General features: G+C 45.5%; 1 pseudogene; it reads right to left on the bottom strand.

Moving 5' to 3' along the window:
- Positions 1-19788: 19788 nt before the first annotated feature.
- LOC123394138 lies at positions 19789-20416 on the bottom strand (annotated as a pseudogene).
- Between the last annotated feature and the right edge of the window lie 3520 nt (positions 20417-23936).

Below are 23936 nucleotides of genomic sequence, written 5' to 3'. Positions count from 1 at the left end.
AGAGTCAGGGTCTGGTATAGGCAAAGTTCAGGGTTAGGGTTATGATCATAGTCAGGTATAGCGTCATGGTTATTGTTAAAATTTAGGGTTAGTGTTAAGGTTAGCGTTTGGTTCACCGTTAGGGTTACAACTTGTTAGGATCAGGGTCCGTGGTAGGGTTATGTGTTAGTGTTAGGGTTAGCTTCAGCAATAGGATTCGGTGGAGGGCCCGTGTTAGTGTCAGGGTCAGGGCTACATTTAGGGTTAGAGTTATGGTCAGGCTCACAGTCAGGGTCAGGTTTAGTATTCACATCAGGGTCTGGGTGACTGTTAGTGTCAGGGTAGTTTTATGGTCATGGTCTGGGTCTGGGTCAGGGTGAAGTTTAGCGCCAGTGTCAGGTTTACTGTCAGGTTCATGTATTGGATTAAAGTCCACATTCGGGTCATGTACAGGGTTATGTAGTGGTCAGTGTTAGTGTCATGGTTAGGCTTAGGGTCAGGGTCAGGGTCACGTGAAGTTCAGGACCAGGGTCAGTTTTATGGTCAGGCTTTGGTTTAGGGTCAATGTTTGGTTCAGTGTCACGGTTAGGTTTTGGCAGTAGGGTTTGTGATTGGGGTAGTGTTAGAGTTAGAAGTAGGGTTATGGTTAGGGTTAGGGTTAGACAGCGTAAGGTCAGGGTTAGGGTTTGGTTTAGGGTAGTGGTTAGTGTTAGGTTTAGGGCCAGCGTTCGGTTTAGGTTCAGGGTCCGTATTAGGGTCATGGTTAGAATTACCTTTAGGTTTAGGGTTAAGGTCAGGCTCACAGTCACGGTCAGGGTTAGGGTTAGGGTCATTGTTAGGTCAGCGTCAGGGTTAGGATTAGGGTCAGGGTCAGGGTCATGGTTAGGTATGAATCATGGTTATGGTAAAGTCAGCGTTAGGTTTAGGTTCACGGTCCAATCAGGGTCAGTGTCAGGCTTAGGTTTAGGTTTAGGGTTCAGGTCAGGATCACAGTCAGGTTCAGGGTCAGGGTCAGGTCAGCGCTTGGGTTAGCATTTGGGGCAGGCTCACATCAGTGTCAGGGTCACGGTTCGTGGTTACTGTTTGGGTTAGCCCCGCTCCTGTGTCATGGACCCATCCCCTCAGGGTCTTAGGATAAACCTTGGGCCGAAGGGTGTACACCCTACACCCGATCCCACTTAACCAGCCTTAAACTGGTGTTTGAACATGACTTGCCCACCAGACGTCTTACCCCTCATCAGCCTTATCATGCTTGGGGCATCTCCACCCACGATGGCATGGCCAGGTCCTCTTTACACACAGTAACACAGACACCCAGAGGCACACACACAAACACACACACACACACACACACACACACACACAGAGGTATACTATGCAGCCATCAAAATGAAATCTTTCCATTTGCAATGACCTGGATGGAACTAGAGGGTATTATCTAAGTGAAGTAAGTCAATCAGAGAAAGGCAATTATCATATGATCTCTCTGATATGAGGAATTTGAAAGGCAGCGTAACGAGTCATGGGAGGTAGGGAGGGAAAAAATGAAACAAGATGGGTTGGGGAGAGAGACAAACCATAACAGACTTAATCTCACAAAACAAACTGAGGTTTGCAGGGATGGAGAGGGTGGCTGGGTTATGAACATTGGGGAGGGTATGTGATATGGTGAGTTCTGTGAAATGTGTAACACAGATGAATCACAGACCTGCACCCTTGGGGCAAATAATACATTATATATTAATTTAAAAAAATTTTACCTGTGCTTTATGCAGTCTGGGGGAGGATGGGCACACATATAAACCCAAATAGTGATTGGTCCACCTGAGACCAATAGGACCAATCAGAGTCTCCCTGGGATTGATATGTAAATGACAGGAAGACAAAGTTCTCTCTTTAGGTGAGTGACTGGTCTTGCTGGATGGGATTCAGGAACTGGCCATGGCCATCTTCCTGGACACTTGAAGAGTCTGACCAGAGAAGAAAGTAGCCATATGGAGACGAGTAAACATGAGACATGGACAAAGAGAAAAGTGTTTTGCCATTTTCCAGTCCCTAGTTCTTGATTCTGAAATTTTAGTTCTGCAGCTCTACTTTTGATTTTTTAAAAAGATTTTTTTTATTTATCTGACAGAGATCACAAGTAGGCAGAGAGGCAAGCAGAGAGAGAGGAGGAAGCAGGCTCCCTGCAGAGCAGAGAGCCTGATGTGGGGCTCGATCCCAGGACCCTGGGATCATGACCTGAGCCAAAGGCAGAGGCTTAATCCACTGAGCCACCCAGGTACCCCATCTTCTTTTGGATTTTTATGAACTTCTGTGGTATCCACCCCTACAGGAACCTGGACATTCCTTTGTTTTTTGTTTGTTTGCTTGCTTTTCCCTTTTGGTTCCTCCAGTTTTCTTTGGATTGCTGCCACTTGCAAGCAAAGGGTCTTGTAAAAATACCACACCAAGGAAATTCACACATCCTTAGGAGCTATTGAGTAAGTTCCTGTAGGGGAAGGACACAGTGAGATGCACATTTTAGAGTGATCATCTTAGAATAAGTTTAGAGGATGAATTGGTGTGAGGAGGGGAGGGAAAGGGGCATATTCCTGAAGATGAGATGACAGGTTGGAAGGCCATTATGGTCATTCTGGCAAAGTATGGTGAGTGCCTGAAACAGAAGAGAAAAGGGGGCCGAGGAAAGATTAAACTTACACAAGGTGAGAAGACTAATGAGACTTTATGAAATCTGAGTTTGTGAAATCGGATATTGCTAGGCTTTTAGCACACTTACTTTGGGTTCTAATCTTCAAAAATATTTAAATATCTCTGGTGGTGACAACACCATCGTCTTTCCAGTGATTAAGAACTCTGAAATCTTAATCTGGCCTGGGCTGTAGAATGTCAGCTGCGGCTTGAGCACAACGAAAAGCCGTTGAAGGGTTTTTACACTGGTGGGTGGAGGGTGGTCATGGGATTCCTTTTGCATTTTTAAAATGTCATTTTTGGCTGCTGTGTAAAGAATGGATAGAGAAAAGGCAAAGATAGTAACAAATCATTCTCCAATATTTACGGAACATCTACTATGTGTCAGGTACTGTTCTAAACCCTAAAGACAGAATAGTTAACAAGAGACAAAATAAATTTGATGTCCTCTTGGAGTTTTCATTTTAGTTGTTGAGTGAGAAATGAAGCAAATAAATACACATACATATCAGGGGTTGATGTGGGGTAGGAAGGAAACTAAGCTGAGTGAGTGGACATGGGGTGTGGGGTTTAGGGGAGCAGGTTGGTATTTTCTATGGGACTGTGTCAGGGAAGTCTCCCTCATTTGAGGAAAGACCTGGAGGAAATTAAGGAACGAGCAGTTGTGCTGTTTGGAGAAGAGCATCCCACACAAAACAAACAGTAAGCCCAAGGTGGGAGCACATCTGGTGTGTTTAAAAAATGACACAGCAACCAATAATGCTGGGCAAAAAATGAGCAAGACGGCAAGTGGTAGGAGGTAGGTAAGGAAGGTAGTGGGGTCAGATCACATAAAGTCTTGAAGGCCATTGTAAAGATATGCCTTTAACTTTGTGCCAGATGAGAAGAGCTTGGATGGTTTTGAAGAGGCTTTACTTTTTTTTTTTTTAATCTTAATTTTTTATTTTTTATAAACATATATTTTTATCCCCAGGGGTACAGGTCTGTGAATCACCAGGTTTACACACTTCACAGCACTCCCCAAATCACATACCCTCCCCAATGTCCATAATCCCACCCCCTTCTCCCAAACCACCTCCCCCCAGCAGGCTTTACTTGATTTAGATTAGAAAAGGATCAGGGCGCCTGGGTGGCTCAGTGGGTTAAGCCTCTGCCTTCAGCTCAGGTCATGGTCTCGGGGTCCTGGCATCGAGCCCCGCATTGGGCTCTCTGCTCATCAGGGAGCCTGATTCTCCCTTTCCCACTGCCTGCCTCTCTGCCTACATGGATCTCTCTCTCGCTCTGTCAAATAAATAAATAAAATCTTAAAGAGAAAAGAATCACTCAGGCTATGTGTGCAGAACGGACTTGCGGGGTTGTGGGGTGGGGATGCTTCTTGCATTAATGTAGACTGAGATTTCTATACTGCTGACATTTGGGGCCACATTAATTTTTGTTATGGGGAGCTGTCCTGTGCACTGACCACTAGATCGCAGGAGCGCCCTTTCCTACTCTCAAGTTGTGACAAAGAAAAATGTGTCCAGACCCTGTCAAAATCCCCTGCGGAGGAGCAGATACACAAAACTCTCCTGGTTGAGGACCACTGATCTGGGTGAGAAGGGGTATTGTCCCAGACCAGAGCAGTAGATGCAGGGGTGGGGAGAAGGGGGGAGATTCTGGGTGTATATTGAAGACAAAACACGCAGGATTTGTAAATATATTAAGTGTGCAGAGTGCGGAAAAGACAAGAGTTGGGATGATTTTACAATTTGGGGGGCCTGAGGCCCTGGAACAGTGATGTTACCACTTGCTAAGATGGGAAAGACGACGGGAGAAGCAAGTTTGATGGGCAACAGGTGTTTGGTTCTGGAGATGGTGGCTGAATCCACATGGGGATGCTCAACCAGCAGCTGAACACACGAGTCTGGCATTCATGGGTGAGGTCCAGGCTGGAGGCATAAATATGAGCACTGTTAGGACATAGGGTTCAAGCCCTGAGAAGAAGTAGGCTTACCTATGCAGTGAGTATGGACAGAGGTGTGTTTGGCAACATGATAAGGCAGCTTCATGATATCTGTCCCCTGGTATTTGTCCTGTGAGTATGGATGGGAGTGTGTATGGGACTTAGGACTTGCTTTTAACCAGTAGAATCTGGCAAGGTAAGAAGATGTCACTATTATGATCTCATTATATTAAATCAGACTGTTTTACTGATTGGAGTGAGAGGCTGTCCTAGACTTGAAGAAGCAAAGAGCCAAATTCAGAATCACCTGTGGAGAGAGTTATATGGCAGGAAACCACAAGCAGCCTCTGGGGGCTGAGAATGGTTTCCAGTTAATAGCCTGGAGAATCTCTCTGTACCACCCCAGCATGGGCTGCCCCCCAAATCACACAGCTACAAGGAAATGAGTTCTTCCAACAACCCGAGTGAGTTTGGAAGCAGAGCCTTCCCTAGTGGAACCTGCAGGTGAGAACACAGCTTGGTGGGCGCCTTCTCTCCTCCTTTGAGTGAGACCCAGAGCCGAGGACCCTGGTTAAGCTGTTTCTGGCCTCATGACAGCTAGAAATGGTAGGATAGTAAACTGAGCTGTTTAAAGTTACTAAACTTGTTATTATTTGTTATGAAGTAACTATTAAAAACAAAACAAGAGGCCCAAAATGGAGTTGCTTATGCTAAGCCCCATGTCCCCCAAACCAGACTTAATTATGATTTCAGCTGTCCCAGAAATGGAATCTGAGCCCAGGCAAGCAGACACCACCTGATCCCCACTCCCTCGGACCCCTGCCATCCCCAGAAGCCAAGTCACCTGGCCATAACCAACCTGCCTTGTTTGCCTGATGTGACTTCCTTGCTCCTCCTCTCTTCTGCCTATAAAAGTCTTTCATTTTGTACTGCTCCTCCAAGCTCCTTTCAGTCTGCAAGCAGATTGCTGCCCATTTCGTGAATCATTGAATAAAGCCAATAGGTTCTTTAAAATGTACTCAGCTGAATTTTTTCTTTAACACAACAGAAAACTCAAGCAGAAGGTCCGAGTCCCAGAGCACAGGACTGATGTCTAAAGGTCAGGAAGCTCAAAAAAACCCAGCCAGGAAAGGAGCCATCATCACTGACCAGTGTGGAAGAGGAAGGGAGAGCCAACATCACGATGAAAAAGATAGAATATTTCCAGAGAAGTGGAGGGACTTCTATGTCTATAGGCCTACAGGTTGATTCATTTGGATCTGAAAGTTAATCATTGGATTTGGCAACTTGGTGGTGATTAGCGATCTTGTAAAATATCTGTGTAGGTGTAGTCGTGGGACCAATGACTGTTAACAGTGTCTGAAGTGCAAAAAAAATTTCAGGGTTTGGATTCAAATGGGAGCAATGGATATAAAGAGCAGTGAGCAAGTCTGACTTCTGTTTTGGAGGTCAAATCAGTTGGTTTTGCTGATGGATTAGATATGAGAAAAGGGAAAGGGGGAATTTATCCCAGGGGCTGAGGCTTTAGCCTGTAGGAGGTGGGGATGCTGTTTACTAAGATGGGGAGACTGGGACAGGAGCAGGTGGAGGAGGGAGCAGGATAGAAATCATGGTGAAAATAAGACTCCTGTTACATATTCATGGAGAAATATGCTGCAGGCAGCTGGCCATGTGATTCTCAGCTCCAAGGGCGGATCAGGATTAAAGACGTTAACTTCAGAGCCTTCAGCTTCTACAAAGAACTTAAATCAATGATGCTGAATGGAATCGGCCAAAGCAGTGGTTTTAAAACTGGGGTTGGGTGGCAAGGAGTTTTGCTCCCAGGGCTGATTGAACAATATCTGGCGACATTTTTGGTGCTCACCACTTGGGGGGAGGGGTGCTGCTGGCATCTAGTGGCTAGAGACCAGAGATGCTGCTAACTGTCCTGCAGGGCACAGGACAGCCCCACAGCAGAGAATCACCCACCAGGTATCAATAGTGCTAGGTTGCGAAAGCCTGATCGAGGGAGAGAGAGAGAGAGAGAGAGCGAACGCATAGCTACAGAAGACCCAGAATCAAGCTCTTCAAAGGGGCAGACATGAAATAGAGAAGCAAATTGAGAATACAGGTCCAGGATGGTAGGAAGAGAAACCATGTGATTAAGAGGGCACTAAGGAAGCGGGAACCTAGAGACACCGAGTAAATCCACGTTTGCTAGTGATAGGCATGTACGGTGCATGGACCGCCTAGGAGAATTCACACACCTTGCACATTTTTAAGTGGATATCTGAAACTTTTTAATCATAAACATTTCATCACAATATATGTATTTTTATTAACTAGGTGTCGAAAATATTAAACATTTAAAAAATGAGATAAAGGGCACCTGGGTGGCTCAGTCACTAAGCAGCTGCCTTTGGCTCAGGTCATGATCCCAGGGGCCTGGGATGAAGGCCCACATTCCTGATCAGCAGGAAGTCTGCTTCTCCCTCCCTCGCTCTCCCTACTTGTGTTCTCTGTGTGTGTGTGTGTGTGTGTGTGTGTGTGTCTACCAAATAAATAAATAAATCTTTAAAAAGAAAATGAGAAAGAAAAGGATCGACTTCATTGGAATAACATTTGCCTGCTACAAGTTGATTTTTTTTTAAAGCAGAACAGTCTCATTTTCTGTTATTTTATTTCCCAAACCATACTAGAATGGAATGAAACCATTAAAATCCTTACTTGTGCTTTTCCCTATTATGTCCCTAAAAATATGTAGTTTAATTTAAATATGAAGGAATGAGTGTCACTAACCAAAACTGATTGTTATTCTGAGCACTTCCAACATCTGCCCTAATCCCCTTTCCGATGTTAACCTTTACCCTTAATAAGGAGAGTAAGCTCTAAAGGTGGAGCCCCAGGACTGCCCACAGAAGGGCATTATTTGAAACAAAACTGGTATTTCAACTTTGGTATCAGCCCAAGTCCTACACTCTAATAAGATCTGAGAGGAGTGTCTTGATCTTCCAGGAAGGAGAGGAGTATATCCTGATATCAGACCCAAGAATGGGCATATCACCTATCCTACAGAGCACACATGGAGTTTGGATCTGGAAATGGACTCCCTTAAAATGATCTGCACATAAGGATTCTTTATAGAGATTTTTCAACTACCCTTGGGGACATGGTACCCTACACCCACAGGTGTAGACAAATATTTTACAAGCTATGCTGGGAATGAGGTGGGGAGAGAAATATGGAGGTTGTTATAGGAAGGTAGAAGGTTAAAGGAAGTCTTTGTTTTGGGTTTTTTCCTTTTGTTTTTAAGAAAAAGGTCATTTGTCTTCTGACTGGAAGGATCCATTGGAACAAGAACTTGATATTGACCCTGGGAGTGGAGTCCTGGAGAGGGCTGGAAGGAACAAATCCCAGGCACAAGGAAGAACAAAACCCTAGCTGGGGATGTCTGCTCTTCTCAATAAACCTGCTCTGTCTTCAACTCTTTCTGTGTTTCTTGTACATTTCTCCAATTACCATGTAAATTCCATGATGCCAGGGACTTTTCTGTGTCGTTCGCCACAGATTTACAAACACTCAGGGCAGTGTGTAGCACACAGTAGATACTGACTAAATATTTGTTGAGTAAATGTCTAAAAACAAATTAAAAATGGATACAAATGTAGGTATAGATTTGATTGGGTGGTGGTAAGATAAGGGAATTCCTGCACAAAGGGCTTTTATTTTCTTGAAGTGTGACACTAGTGATGAAGTTTTGGAACACAGGTGAGGTTTGGTGGGGTGAGGTCCAGAGCCGATGACCAAGAAAGGATTCTTGAGACGTCTTAGGTGCAAATGGTGGTTTTATTAAAACACAGGGACAGGACCCAAGGGCAGAAAGAGCTGCTCAGACAGAGGCATGGTTGACTGGGAGCTGAGGAAGGTGAGGACAAAGGGGGTGTCCAGAAAGACTGTCATATGCTAAAGAAGAATTTCAGGATAAGGGAGACCTGGTTATTGTCAAGTCAAGGCTGTTTTTTTTGCTCTAATGAGGGAAAGCATGAAGACAGTCGGGAGTTTCCTGGAGATATGTTACATTCCTCCTATCACACATCCTTGTAAGTGGGCTTTGGGCTTAGAAGAAATTCAGTTTTATTACACTTCCCTCCCCCTTAGCCTCCCTCAATTTTATGGAGGGGAGGGTGATGTTAGGGCTTCCGGAAACTGAGGTATGGGTGTCTGGAAATCAGGCTATTGATGAGAAAGCTTCTTCTTTCCTTGTAAGTCACTAGGACATTTGTAGATGGAGGGATACTCCTGTCCTGCAGGACTGGGATCTCTATCAGTTAAGCATCGTTTTTCCTTTAGGGCAGCCAGGAGTGCATGAGGAATGTTACACATATGGCATGGGGAGAGGGTGTAGGGTGCCAGTTTCTGCTTTGTCCTAAGCTTGCCTTCTGCTCCCTCTTCCCTAGGACAGGAGCTGGGAGTGAGGTGACATAGTTCAGAAGAGGTGGGGGTAGGGATTGTTGAGGCAAGTCTTGAAGGAGGGAAAGCAAACTCACCGGAGAGACAAGGGAGTTTGAAGCCAGGGTTGAGTATCCACTGGAGAATTGTGGTCAAGTGTTTTAAAGTACAGCAGGTTGGCTCAGCTGTATGATTTTTTCCTGGTTTCTGGTGCATGCCGCTGGCATTGGTAGAATCATTTCTAAAGAAACAAAGCAAAAGAGGATAAGCCATTCTTTCACAAACGATGATGAATCAAGTTTTGAACATGCTGGGTTTTGAGGCACAGGTGGGGCATCAGTGAAATAGCATGAGTAGGTAGTCAGTTACACGGGCCTGGTGGGTAGGAAAGAAACAGATGGTCGTGTATCAGTGGGAGAGATGTTGGCTAGGGAATGGGAGCTGAAACCAAGGGCACAGTTAATATCACTACAAGAGAGGGTAGCTTGGAAGAGAAAGGTTAACTGAACCCCCGGAGAAACCCTGATGGGAATGTCACATGCATTTCTCAGGCATGCCAATGTTGACACAGATTACTGTAACTCCTGGGGGCCAGAAGCCATGTCTTTGAGATTCATTCATTCTCTGCCTCTGGCATAGCGTGGGCTACATTGAAGGTCATTCTAAAATTCATTCCGATTTGATTTCATTGCACTTTTCATTTACCAGAATCTTGTCATGGTTTGCTAGTGTATCATTTTCTCGAAAAGATTAAATAAGGACCATTTTACAAATGTGAGATGAATGCCTGAAGGGATTTTGTTTAATTCATTCATTAGCTCGGGAACCACTAAGATGTTACCACCACTTCAAGCAAGAATCTCCAGGCAGACACATATACAATCAGTAATACTAAAACGAATTTGCTTTGATAGATGCAAATAGATATGCAAATAGAATGCAAATGGATGCAAAACTGCCTTCTACCAAAGGAAAGGGGGTCAACTGTACTTCCAGTGGACAAAATTCATTTACATATAGCTAGACAAGATCATCTGCATCCACATCAATTATGTACAATCTATAGAGTTGCAAAATAGCTCAAAGACAAGAAAGGCACAGAATATCCCATAGAATTGGTCAGCCCAGAAGGGTACATGAGACAACACCTGTTTTCCCTTGGAAGACACTATAATCTTTTAGGTTCATTTCAATGTCTTTCGTGATTTTGCCTATGCTTTAAAAGAAAAAAAAGTTACCCTTATCATTCTTATTAGTTTGAAAAAAAAAACTAATAAAGTACTAGTCTGTTATAAAATACACATGGAAGAATGTTCTGGCACTATCATACCCAATTTGGGGTACTAACTGATTAGGAAGATGAGGCAGAATTTGGGAGCCCGTAGGATGAGTCTGTTTCTGGTTGGAATGGGAAACATTTAAGAATCAAACTAAATGATCTCAAATCCACTCTGGAATGAAACAGGTTATAAGGAAAATACAGAAGATGTTGAAATGGACCTGTTGGCTCATTGTGAGCTTTCCTGGTCGAATGGAGACCTCTACCATGATGCTTGTCCTCCATGTCCCACCCGTCCCATACCTGCTATCCTGTCACCAAAGGGCCACCAGACTTTAGGCTCAGTCTGCAGTTCCAAATGGAAACCCTCTGTTCCCACAGTAGTGGACAGGATGACTCTGGTTGCTGGTGGAAGCGTCAGCTGCTTTAGTCCAACAGTTCAAGAGAGGATCAGAAGAGCATAAGGACGATATTGGAAAAAAATGCTCGGGCGAATTTCCAGAACACAGTATTTCTCTTTGCAATTTTTGAGTGTTCTGTAGCCAACCTGCCAAAAAAAAATGTGAAAAATGTAAATAGAGAGGAGTGGGAAGGAGAAATGAGGACCTGTCACAGTGCCAGCAAAAATAGGGAACTGAGAATTTTCCAGAGATTCAGAGTCAAAGGGGGTTAATATTTACTTAGAAAAGAAGTCGTGGGCACAAGTTCTAGGATGAAATGAAGGCAAGAGAGGGAAGTTAGGGAATCGAGAGGAGAGAGACTTGAAGATAAAAAAAGTCAACTTAAAGTCTCATTCCTCATTAAGGAAAGTATAGATCAGAGAAGAGGGGAGAGACTGGGATATAGCTGATCGCTGATTGTGTCTGGCTCTGATTAGAAGCTTTGTATCCACTTTTTAATTTCATCTTCCAGCCGGTTTCCTGGATTCCAGCTTCTATTTCCTATGAAATAGGTACCATCACCAAAGACGAGAGTCAAACATGTAACAGTAGTCAAATCTTTAACAGCGTGGACAAACTAACCAAAAGCTGGCCCGGGGACCCCTGCAGAGTCAAGTGTTACACGCCCAGTGCCTGGATCGCAAGGCCATGGTAGGGATCTTGGGAAGGGTTCAGGGTAGGGAGACACACCGCAGGTTCTGGCCAGAGGCTAGTCACCAAACTTTGTGTGGCTGAAGGGGTGTGTACCAGCTGAATGTCAGCTCCCAGATGAAACTGAGGGAAATGTCCTTTGGGAAGGTTTCCGCTGACTCTCTGCCTTTCCTTCATCCTCCCCAGGGTGTTCCATTAGCATTTGGGGTCTGGGGTCTTGCCTGTTGCTCCTGGCTTTGGTGGGCCACGCCACTGCCACAGCCAGGGCTCCAAGTGGCAGTGAACTGTATGGGGTCTTGACTGTTCCCTCCTGACTCTCGGAAGGAGAACAGGCAGCAGGGATTTTCATTCTTTGTTGGCACCTACTCTCTTCAGCAACCCCAAGATCAGTACCCCAGGCTGCACAAGCTCAGGTTCATGTCTTTACCAAAGGCCGGCAATAATTTCAGAAAGGAATGACAATGAAGGTAAAAAAAACAGTTCAACTACTCGCTCATCTGGACTTCTAGGGCAGGTGGGGTTCCCAGACAACTTTGTTCCGTCGGTCTGGCACCCTTGCCCCCCCCCCCGGTGCCTTGGTGATGAGTGTGGGCCTTGCTGTTTGCGCTGCCTGAATTTGCCCTTGTCGCTTATTAGCACTGTGGCCCTAAAAGTCTGAGAGGCTAAAAGTCATGCCTCTCAGAGCCAATCGGAATAGCTTATTAGACCTATTGATTCTGGCATAGTGGGCCTGTGCGGAAATCTCTCTTCTTCATCCCTCCTCCTTCTCAGTCTTCCCCTCCTCCACCTCTTCCTCCTCCTTCTTTGATGTGTAAACCAAGGTATTTGGGGAGCAGGGAATGATGTGATGTTTGGGATTTACTTTAAAATATATTCCAGACCTCCCCTCTCCCCCAAAAACAAAAATACAGGCACTTTGGGGGCAGTAGAAGGAGGAGGGCCTATGAAACAGTTGGGGAAGCAGAGTGATAAGTACTCGGAAGGGCCGGGATCCTTCTGCTCTACACACTTTGGTGTATGCTTGAGAATTTTTATAATAAGAGTAAACAAACAAAGACCAAATAATGAGGCTTTCATTCCCTATATCCAAATGACCACAAGAGGGCATAGAATGCACTTTCATAGTTGATCCCCTGGCAATTTATTCTGATTCTCCAAATAAGATTCCAGCTCTCATCCTACCTGTCATAGTCTCTGGATATTGACTGGGAATGTTTTCCTCAACAAGGCCTTGCCAGGCCCACTGCTAGGGAATGTATTGTTTCAGATTCTGTACTCAGGTTTTAAAGATTTTTTTTTATTTATTTATCGGAGAGAGAGAGGGGGAGAGAGCGAGCACAGGCAGACAGAATGGCAGGCAGAGGCAGAGGGAGAAACAGGCTCCCTGCTGAGCAAGGAGCCCCATGTGGGACTCGATCTGAGGATGCTGGTATCATGACCTGAGCCGAAGGCAGCTGCTTAACCAAGTGAGCCACCCAGGCGTCCCTGTACTCACGTTTTTTTAAAAAAAGTGACCAGTTTCCCGTTTGGAGTGACTGGAATGTAAGACTCACTGTAAGCCATTGTCTTGCTGTGTCCCATCCCTTTCTAAGGACTGCTCATGCTATCTCTGGGAGATCACAGCATTGGGAGGGGCAGCCCAGTCCTGGGCTATTACAGCAAAGCTGCAGCCTGAAGGGCGCGCGTGAGATCTGTGGTTTGAGCTGTCAGAGTCTCACGGAGAAAAAAAAGAGAAATGAATCATCATTTGACCATGACATTCCCACTAAAGGGGAGGACAGTGGGAGAAAGAGCAAGGGAAGAGGAAAGAAAAATCTCAAAATAAATGTGGGGTGGACGGCAGGAGGAGGGGGGGCAGGTGTGGCGATCGAACCAACGCTAGCCACAAACACAAGATTCCGCCCATTCTAGAGCGGACTGGACATAAACATGCTCGCACATCTACTTGTCGGCTGCGTTTTGTCGGCCGGCCGGTAGCGAGGTGATTCTTTAAGAGCTCTGAGAACCCAAACTTGTGGCCGCCCCGCAGCTGAGCTGAAGTGGAGCTGGGAGCGGCCCAGACGACCCGAGGCTGCCAGCTGACCACCTTCCTCCCTACAGATCGCTGGAGCCAAGCTCAGCGGGGGAGAAGCCACGCTCGCAGGTGGGTGCCGGGGCTAAGGGCGGAAGCCGGGTTCCCACAGAGGCCTCCGCGCCCAGGCGGCTGCAGCGGCGGCGCACGGGGACCGGAGGCCTGACAGCCGGACGCGCCCCCCTCTCTGGACAACCGGCCGCAGAAGTAAAGGGCCAGCATCCCGCCACGGCTATGCTTCCCGCGGGACAATCTCGGGAGAAGGTCCTGGAAGAGGTACGGAGGCCGATTTTCCGAGGGAAAAGGCGAGGTGGGGAGGGAGCGCCCCTGACCCTCCCCGCCCTCCCTTCTCCCGCTCACCTGGCATCAACAGCGTCGGGGCTGCCCTGCAGAAACGTAGGCGAGGTTGTAGTGTCGCCCTCCGCTGCACGGGGGCAGCATCACCTGCTGGCTCGGCGGTAGCGGCCCCCGCGCCTCTCTTGGCGGAGGCAGGCGGAGGCAGGCGGAGGCGGGCCTGCGGAGTCCTCTTTCATTGTCCGGGCGGGGGCGCTGCCATGTTGGAGGAAGCGGTGCCTTCTGTGCGGTGGAAACGCCGTGCCCTCACCGGTAGCGTCGGGGAGCGCAGCCTCCTACCTTTCCTCCTCGCTCGAGTGTCGGTGCTGAGAGGCGGCGGTCGGCGGGATGGAGAGAAGTAGGATGAACCTGCCCAAGGGGCCAGACTCGCTCTGCTTCGACAAGGACGAGTTCATGAAGGTGCGCGCCTGGGCTCTGCTCCCCAGAGCCCGGCCGTGGGTGGCCTGCCCTCCTTGGCCCTCCGGGGCATCTCCTCCGGCTTCTCCTGCGGGCTTCCTGGGCCGTCCCCGCCCCGGCCGGGTCCTCGGCGGGGACCTCACTGCACTTCGCAGTGAGTCTCTTGGCCTCGGGTGGGCTAGGTGCAGCCTGGAGAAAGCACTCCTGTGAAATCGTGCACATTGAATGAAAAGGCCTGAAAGTTCAGGGCAAGTGGTTTTGAACTAAACGTAAAAGCCCCGGACCGTAGGACCCGCCTCTGGTACCTGCGGCACAGTCAGACCACCGCTCCCCCGGCCTGACAGAAGCCTCCCAGTGCCTTGTGCCTAGAAGCTGAGCGACTGTGTGTTGAACACATCTCTGAACACACGTACTTACCAGGAATCGGGTCAAAAAGGCACTTAACCTAACGTTTATGCCTGACTTTGGTCTTAAGCTCCCGGAATGAGAAATCTGAAAGACTGTACTGTCCTTACTGGTTCTGGTCCAGTACAAAGCATACCAAGCTCCTTTTCTAAAGTTGCCCTACTTCTCTTGGTGAGGTCAGCCTGAAGCTGGCAGCAGATAACTGTAGGACATAAACTTACAGAATAGAAATTTAAACTGAAAAGACTTTACTGACAGGAAAGGTTCATCAGACATAGCCTTGAAAATGTCCCAAGGTTTGAATCAGAGCCAGGAGGAGCTTTATCTGTTTTCTGTATCCCTCTGGGTCTGTACTTAAACTATCCAAACATATATGTTTAATTTCTAAGGATTGGGATTTAGTAGCTGGTTTCAGTGTTAAAAAGTTTTGGCTCTGTAGGTACCTAAAATTCTGAAAAGACTTTGAATTTCTTACTGTTTTATGGCTTCAAGTCATAATATGTTTTTTTCTTTTTTGGGTTAACCAGCTAGTTCCTTTTTGATACTTGCATTCAGATCACATCTCCCAAACTCTGGCTTTAAAAGTGCTTATGTCTGGATCCTCTGCGGTGTGGCCATATCATTTTTAATATGTAGGGATGCCTAGACGAAGGTATATTGTACTCTTGTTCTTGTATGGTGATGTTAAGCCACTGTAATAAAAGGTGTAAATTGAATGGAGTGTCTGAAGGAGAGCACAGAGTGAATTCTCGGATCCAGAAACCTTTTGTTAACGAAGGACACGTGATGAGGAGAGAGGTCATTGGAAGAAGAAAAGGCACACACACAGACTTAAAGAACCTCAAAGCACAGAAGTCTCTTTAGCTTGTCTGTCTTTGGACTTTGTCAGGCTTTCTTTGGGCCTAACAATAGCATTTTCTCGCACTTCCTCGCCCCGCCATCTTTCTCACTCTGAGCTGACAGAATGCCTTTGGTCAAAGCAGCTTCGGAAAATAGAAATCTCAAAATAGCAGTTCTAAAGTAGGACTTAGAGGTAGGAAGAGAGCAAACTGGGAAAGTGGCTAGAATGCCAGCAATTCCATATTCTTTCAAGGCTCTGACATTTCTGAATATAATGTGCAATTTGTAGTGTTAATGAACGTGACCCCTTCATACATAGAAGGAAAATACATGGAACAGCTGTTCTGTGTAAAGTGGTATTGATCTTCTATGTGGCTGCTGGAGATAAAGGTTATATGCAATTTGTGTTTCAGTCAGAGAGATGTTTTGTTAAGTTGCAGTTCTGAGGCAGAAATGAGTGGAGAGCTTGCTGTCGGGGTTGTATTTCTACATAGGTGTCTTGTTTGGCACATTTTGGAATGAGACTGAGATGGTAGAAAGGGAGATGGGGTGGGGCTGCGGTTGCACCTTGGACACTGCATACATTGAGGGGTCCACGTTGATGCAGTCTTCACGGTAGAGCTGCAGTCAGGTTTACAGCAGGAAGTTGCATGGTCATATCTGTTGAGTTCGAGCTGACTGGTGGCAGGAGACTACTTAAAAAGTCATGTTTATGAGATCTAATGAGAAATAGAAGGGGAAAGGTATGCAAAAGAGGTAGGTGATCAAAGTGCAGGAATGGCAGATGGGGAAGGGTCACCTGGGGCAGAGGCACTGGCAACATCATACTTTGTCGGCTTAGAAATATGAAAATCCTTTGGGTTGACAGCCAAATAATAGATGAGCAGGACATAAGGTATTGGTAGTAGGGGGAGAAAGTGTCATAACAGATAAATTAGACCATTTACATGGGTGTGCTATTGACATCACATGTAGCCTTCCTCTTCCATCTCAACATATGACTTCATCTCCAGTCGTACAGAAAAATTAGCAGCCATCCCACGGGACCTCCTCCATCCTGCTGATCATTATCCCATTCTTGTATTTGTCCCCTTCTCCTCCTCGCCTGGTACGGGGAGGGGCTCTCCTTCCTCCTCGGGTTCAGTCTCCACTCTGGCTCGGAGTCCATGCCCTCCCGCCCTTCCAGGAGCCTGCGAGGATCCTCTCCCCTGCACTCCTTCACATCACGCGCTCCTGTTTGATCCTCTCCCACTTGACTGCCCCACCTCTAGGTATTGCCCTGTCACTGTCGCGCATCATAGCCAGTGCTCAGGGGTTGACTTGACTTTCCCACCTTCCACCCTTCAGGCCCTGTCGTTCCACTAAAGAGTTCTTAGCAAAACTGTTTTTAAGTCAGCGCACCCGACCTTTCTCTGTCTCCTTACTCGACATCGCAGTAGACCAAATGCTCTGCATTGCTTCCTGTCTTTCTTCTACCTCTCTGATGTGTCTCCTGTGCAAAGTCATGCTCCTGGTAGCCACTGAATGCTAATTATGAGCTCAGCCCCATGTTCCTTTCTTTCCCTAGATGACCTTTTGTGCAGCTTCATGACCACCTATCAGCAGGTCAGGCAGATTCCTGTCTCTGGCCCACACGCCTCCTGAGCACCAGTTCTGTGTATCGGACTTGCTGACCTTTCTTCTCGGATGTGTCTGTGGCCCCTCAGACTCATCAGGTTCAAGACGGAATTCATGAGCACCTCCTCCACTGAAAACCACCTTTCTTATTCTATTGCCTCTCTCAGTAAGCACTTCATCCGTTTAGCCTGGAGTTGGGAAACCAGAAGTCAACTCCTACTCTGTCACATTTCCAAAATCTAGTCTGTCACACCAAGTCCTGTGGATTTCGCTTCCTAAACCTCTTGAGTCCATATACATCTTTCCATCTCTTCTCGTACCTTTGCAGTGCGCCCTTGCCATCACACCGTAGAAGCTTCTCACCCAGTCTCCATGCGCCTTCCTTGTCTTTCTGGCCCCTGGTCTACACTGCAGGCAAGCCACTCTTGTCAGAATGCAGATGTGATCTTGTATGTACCAGGTGACTGGTCAGTCCACCAGCTCTTGAAAAACCATTTTCCTAAGCACTCGAACATATTTCAAAGAGAATCAGTCCCCCATGGGGTAGTTTTCCTTGGTAGACAGTTTGTTTCTGCGCTGAGCCAGTCTGCCTCCTTCGAACTTCTCTGTGTCAGTTCCTCTCTGGAACTTGTGGCTTCGTTGGCACCCCGGGTAGGCACATGAAGACCTTTTCCATGAGAAGTGAAGGCAGGAGCCCTCTGGACGGTGAATGTATGTACCCTCATGTTCCATAGGTAAAAGAACCGTGTGTGGGGGGGGTTGGGGGGGGGGTAAGTCCTTGAGGCTCCTCCCTGTTCTAATTGGGTGAACTGGGAATTTTGAGACAGGCAGCAGGTCCTGTGTGTCCTTGTTTGCAGGGAGCATGCATTCTGATGGACAAAACGGAAAAGGGGAAGAATGAGCAGCTGCTCAGATCTGTTTGTACTGTGCTGGCTGATTAGCTGTGACCTGCAGATGTGGGTCCCATCCTCGGCTCTGCTCTCTGCCTGCTTATGTCTGACTTGGGGCAAATCACTCGCCTCCGGCCTTCTGTTTGCTTGTTAGTATAATGAGGTGGTGCTTATCTATGTGATCTTTGCTGGCTCCTCTGAAAAGACTCCAGTCCATCCTGGCTTGCAGATAAGGAAACTGAGGCCTGAGGTGTGATGACTTCCTTTAAAGCCACACAGCTAGTTGGGGCCAATCACAGGCCAGATCTCCTGACCCCCACGCATCAGTCCTTGGAAATCCTACTGTAATATGTTCCTTTCCAGAGGCCACAGGTGGGAACTGAGGGAAGTGGGACAATCAGAACATTAAGAATAGCGCAGAAGATGGCACATTAAGAATAGCGCATGCCTTGGCACCTGCATTTCACCAATAGGGCCACCTCTTACCTTAGAAGAAGTTCCCACAGGGCTGGTGATCTGGATGCCTGGCCTGGTAAATGGGACCAGAGGGAAGTGATGGCTGTTTGAGGTGGACTTTGTTGACGGCGGCTGGAGTTAGCAGCTGACAGAGGAGGAAGAGGGAAGAGTGACAGACGGCAGATAGCCGCAGGCCCGCAGGTCAGCCACTGTTGCCCAGGGTCACCCATCCCCAGGAGCCGTATTCATATCACAGGAGCTGAGTGCTTACCCTGTGGGTTCTTAGTTCGATGTCACGTCTTGATGACAAGATTCCATTCTCTTCCGCATCAGTTTGAGACAGACATCGTAATGAAATTCTAATAAGCCAAATATGGAATGTAAGCCTGGAACTCATTTTATAGAGATATTTTCTTTTTTTTTTTTTTTTTTTTTTTTAAGATTTTATTTATTTATTTGTCAGAGAGAGAGCGAGCACAGGCAGAGTGGCAGGCAGAGTCAGAGGGAGAGGCAGGCTCCCTGTGGGGCAAGGAGCCCGATGTGGGACCCGATCCCAGGACGCTGGGATCATGACCTGAGCCGAAGGCAGCTGCTTAACCAACTGAGCCACCCAGGTGTCCCATATAGAGATATTTTCTTATGTGAACTACTTTCCCTGATGATAGAGGAGTTGTGACGATGTAACATCAGATAAAGTTTATCTGATTGGCACTTGTAAGAAGGGTTCCCGGCAAAAAAGAACTGTTTTTTTGTTGTTGTTGTCCTCCCTTTTGATCTTTTCCATTCCTTTTTTTTTTTTTGTCTTGTGAGCGGTCATCTGATTTATAAAAAGATGCAACAAAAAGTAAAATGGAACAAGATAATCAGTTTCAAAACATAAAAAAGTGAGTGTCTTTAGCCATAGCTCAGAACAGAGGAACTGGGTAAGGAGAATTGCTTGTGAAAGACACCCCCCCCCCTCCTAATAGCCGGGGCATGGTCACGTAGGCAAGGGGGCTGCATGGTCACATAGGTCACGTAGCCATGATGTCTTTCTGCTGAGTGATAAGGTCAAACTTCCCCTCTTTGTTTCCCCTTCCCGCTTTTCTCTTCGTGCGTGGGGGTCTTCCAGGGCCAATCCACTAACACCAAGTATGCCTTTTTCAAAAGTTCAAACTGTCCACCAATCAGTTGCACCCTACCCAAAACTTGCTTGTACCTTCCTATAAAAGACCCCGCTTCACTCCGGTCGGGGTGCTCGGTTAGCTGGAGCTGCCCACCACCCGCCGGTACCTGCGTGACAATAAACCTCTTGCTGTTTGCATCCATTGGCAGTGTTGGATTCTTGGGTAAGGGGATCCGCGGGTCTTTCACTTGTATGAACTGGCAACAGGAAAAGTTGGTAAAGGAGAGCTGAGGAACTCTATTAAGACATAGGAGTGAGGGGCTCCATCATCATCTGGCATTTGCTCAGTGTCGTCTATATGGTTAGAGATGTCCATGATGGGAACTCCAGCAATCTTCTGGGTCTGGGTCAGCTGATGCCACAGTGTAACACTCTGAATTACTTCCATACTGAGCAGTCATCTGCATAGTTTGTCTTGTGTGTATGTGGTAATCGTTTGAATCTTCGCTCTTTCGCAATCCTTAGAGCCTCTTGATACTTTCACCCCGGTTTCTCAGTTTCAGCCATTACACAGTCAGTTGTACAACTGGTACACTTGGCACACAGCCTGTCCATCATTGACCGGTCAAGTTTGGCCTAAATAGAAAAGTTGATAAAGTCGGTACCAACCAGGATGTGGTAAGTCGGTCCAGCTGTGTGTTTATATTGGAAAAAGCAGGAGGGATGTTGGGGGACTTCTCTTTCCTTGAGTGCATGGGATCCTTCTTTTCTTTCTTTTTAGGTTTTAATCTGTCCTTCTCTCGGAGAAGGATCTCAGAGCTAAGCATTCGCTTCCTGGTCACATACTTTCTTGCTTTCTCTTGCTTCCCCATGTTCACACCATTTATGGGATATACAGGGACATTTATTCATCTCTGTTGTCCATTGTTTTCAAGAATGGTTGGAAACACACACATATGTGAGCTCACACAATCTTTCTATGTCTTTCAACCCCTATGTAGTGTGCAGATTAGTGCTTAACTATTTTGGTTTTTTGTCTCGATGAAATGGGACATGTTTCAGGGCAGAGCTCATAAATTTCATATGCCCTCTTAGTACTTCTCATCATTACAGAGTGATGGTTCTGGGGGATTCTGCTTCTCGTGGAGATAGTATATAGTGATTTTATAAGTCCATGTATCTGGGAAGGAGTGTTTTACTTCTTGGCAGCTTAGAGAACTTCAATCTTTCCAAATTCCATGTAATTTTCATAGCATTAAAGCTACTAATTTCAGATTATTGGTAAGTTTTAAATGATTAATTCCCAGGTTACTTTGAATTAGTCTTTGTTTGCCATCCCTGATTGCAGCTAGTTAGTAAAGTAGCTAAACTTTTAAACTCTACTTGGTTTTAATTTTGAGTGATGTCACTGCTTCTCTGATGGTTAATGGTTCTTAATTACCTGCAGCTTGTCTGGTTTGCTCATTTATTTTCCTGTGTTCCAACACCTCTTGTGATCTCCCAACTTCTGGCCTTTTGGGGGATTTGTACTTGAACTGGGTTCAGATAGGAAATACCCCTGAGTACAAAGAGAAGATATTTTTCTTCTAACTTCACTATCTCCTATTATTAATGTATTACATTGTTGTGGTACATGTGTTACAACTGATGAACCAGCATTGATACAGTATTAATTAAAATCCATGGTTTACATTAGGGTTCACTCCTCTTTCTAGAGTTCTGTGGGTTTTGACAAATGTATAATGTTATTTACCTACTGTTGGTATCTTACAGCCTAGTTTAATTGCCTTGAAAACCCCTGTACCTCATCTATTTGTTTCTTCTCCTCTCTCTGCACCCTCCTCGCTCACCCCTCAGCCCGGGATCTTTTGACTGTCTAGAGTTTTACCTTTTCAGAGGCACCTGGATGGCTTAGTTGCTAGGGCATCTGACTCTTGATTTCGGGGTTGTGAGTTCTAGCCACCACATTGGGTATAGAGATGACCTAAAAAATAAAAAAAAATAAAAATGTTGGTTAATTTTTACCTTTTCCAGAATGCCATAGAGTTGGAATCATATAGTATTTAGCCTTTGAGACTGGTCTTTCACTTAGCAATATGCATTTAAGGTTCTTTGAAATCTTGTGGCTTAATAATTCATCTTTTAATTGTCGAATAATCCGTTGTGTGGGGGTGGCACAGTGTACCTGTTCACCTACTGAAGGAGATTGGATTGCTTCCAAGTTTTGGCACTTCAGAGAATAAAGCTGCTGTAAACATCCGTTTGCAGGTTTTTGTGTGGACACTAGTTTTAAGCTCTTTTGTGTAAATACAAAGGAGCACACTTACTGATCTTATAGTGAGAATGTGTTTAGTTCTGTGAGAAACTGCCAAGCTGTCTCACACAGTGCCTCCCAATTTGCATTCTGACCAAACAGTGAATGAGAGTTCGGTTGTCCCACATCCTTGCTAGCATTTGGTATTACTAGTGCTTTGGATTTTTTATATTCTACGTGATATGTAATAGTACCTTGTTTAAATTTGCAATTTCTTAATGACATAGAAAGTTGACCATCTTTTCAGATCCTTTTTTTTTTCTTTTTTAAAGATTCTATTGATTTATTAACAGCACAAGCACACGGAGAGGTAGCAGCAGGCAGCAGGAGAGGGAAAAAAGCAGGCTCCTCTCTGCCGGGGGCCCAGTGTGGGGTTCAGTCCCAGGACCTGAGCTAAAGGCAGATGCTTAACTGACTGGGTTTCCTAGCCACCGCTCTTTTCACATTTTTAAATTAGGTTTGATTTCTTGTTGCTACTAAGACATCTTTATATTATATTTCTTATTTAAAGTCCTTTACCATGGATGTGTTTTGCAGATATTTTCTCTACTCTGTGACTGGTCTTTTCATTCTCTCTCTCTCTCTTTTTTTTTTTTTAAGATATTATTTATTTATTTGTCAGAGAGAGAGCGAGCGAGAGTGAGCACAGGCAGACAGTGGAAGGCAGAGTCAGAGAGGGACTCGATCCCAGGACGCTGGTATCATGACCTGAGCCGAAGGCAGCTGCTTAACCAACTGAGCCACCCAGGCGTCCCGTCTTTTCATTCTCTTAACAGTGTCTTTTACAGAGAAATTTAATTTTAACAAAGTCCCTCTCATCCATTTTTTTCTTTCGTAGATCATGCTTTTGGTTTTATATCTGAATAGTCATTGTCAAATCCAAGGATCCTTACATTTTTTCTTATGTCATCTTTAAAAGGTTTTGCATTTTACGTTTAGGTTTTGTGAAAGGTGTGAAAAGTTTGTTTTTATTCTTTTAATTTGTTTGTTTTGTCTTATCGATGTCCCATTGTTCGGTTCCATTTGTTGAAGACTGTCCTTGCCATTGAGTTGCCTTTGCCTGTGTGTGTGGATGTTTTTCTGGGCTCTCCACTTTGTTCCAAGCACCTGTCTCTTTTGCCAGGCACCTTCTGTCTTAATCACTATAGCTTTAATAGTAAGTCTTGAGATTGGGTGGTGGCAATCCTCAATTTCCTTTTTTCCCCCGCTCTTTAATATTTTGTTGACTACTCTGGGACTCTTGGTTTTCCAGTTTTCCATCCAAATTTTAGAGTCAACATGTTGGTATCCACAGAATAACTTCCTGGCATTTTGATTGGGATTGTATTGAGTCTGTCAATCAGTTTGGGAAGAACTGACCTCTTAACAGTATTGAGTGTTCTTACCCAAGATTATGGACTTTCTTTCCACTTCACATCTTACCTTGCTTGTTATCTTTCATCAGAATTTTATACTTTTTCTCATATAGATCTTGTGCATATTTCGTTAGATTTGCACCTAAGTATTAATTTTTTTTGGTATGCTAATGTAAATGGTCTTGTGTTTTTAACTTCAAATTCCACTTGTACATTGCTGGTATATACGAAAGCAATTGACTTTTTAAATTTTTTAATTAAAATTCAATCTCGTTAACATATAGTGTACTTTTAGTTTCATGGTTAGAATTTCGTGATTCATTGATTGCATACAACACCCAGAGCTCATCCCAACAAGTGCCCTCCTTAATACCCCTCACCCAGTTACCCCAACTTTCCCCTCTCCAGTAACCCCCAGTTTGTTTCCTGTAGTTAAGTCTCTTGTGATTTGCCTCCCTGTCTGTTTCTATTTTTCTTTCCCTTCTCTTATATTCATCTGTTGTTTCTTAAGTTCCACATGTGACTGAAACTATATGGTATTTGTCTTCCTCTAGTTCCATCCATGTCCTTGCAAATGGCAAGATTTTGTTCTTTTTGATGGCTGAGTAATGTATGTGTGTGTGTGTGTGTGTGTGTACCACATCTTCTTTATCCATTCATCTGTTGATGGACATCTGGGCTCTTTCAATAGTTTGACTATAAACATTGGGGTGCTTTTGCCCC

The sequence above is a fragment of the Mustela putorius genome, unplaced genomic scaffold, assembly GCF_011764305.1.
Source record: "Mustela putorius furo isolate JIRA1106 unplaced genomic scaffold, ASM1176430v1.1 tig00001534_pilon_pilon_pilon, whole genome shotgun sequence".
Classification (NCBI taxonomy): Eukaryota; Metazoa; Chordata; class Mammalia; order Carnivora; family Mustelidae; genus Mustela; species Mustela putorius.
The sequence above is the reverse complement of the archived record's forward strand: the minus strand, read 5'-3'. Positions and strand labels throughout refer to the sequence as shown.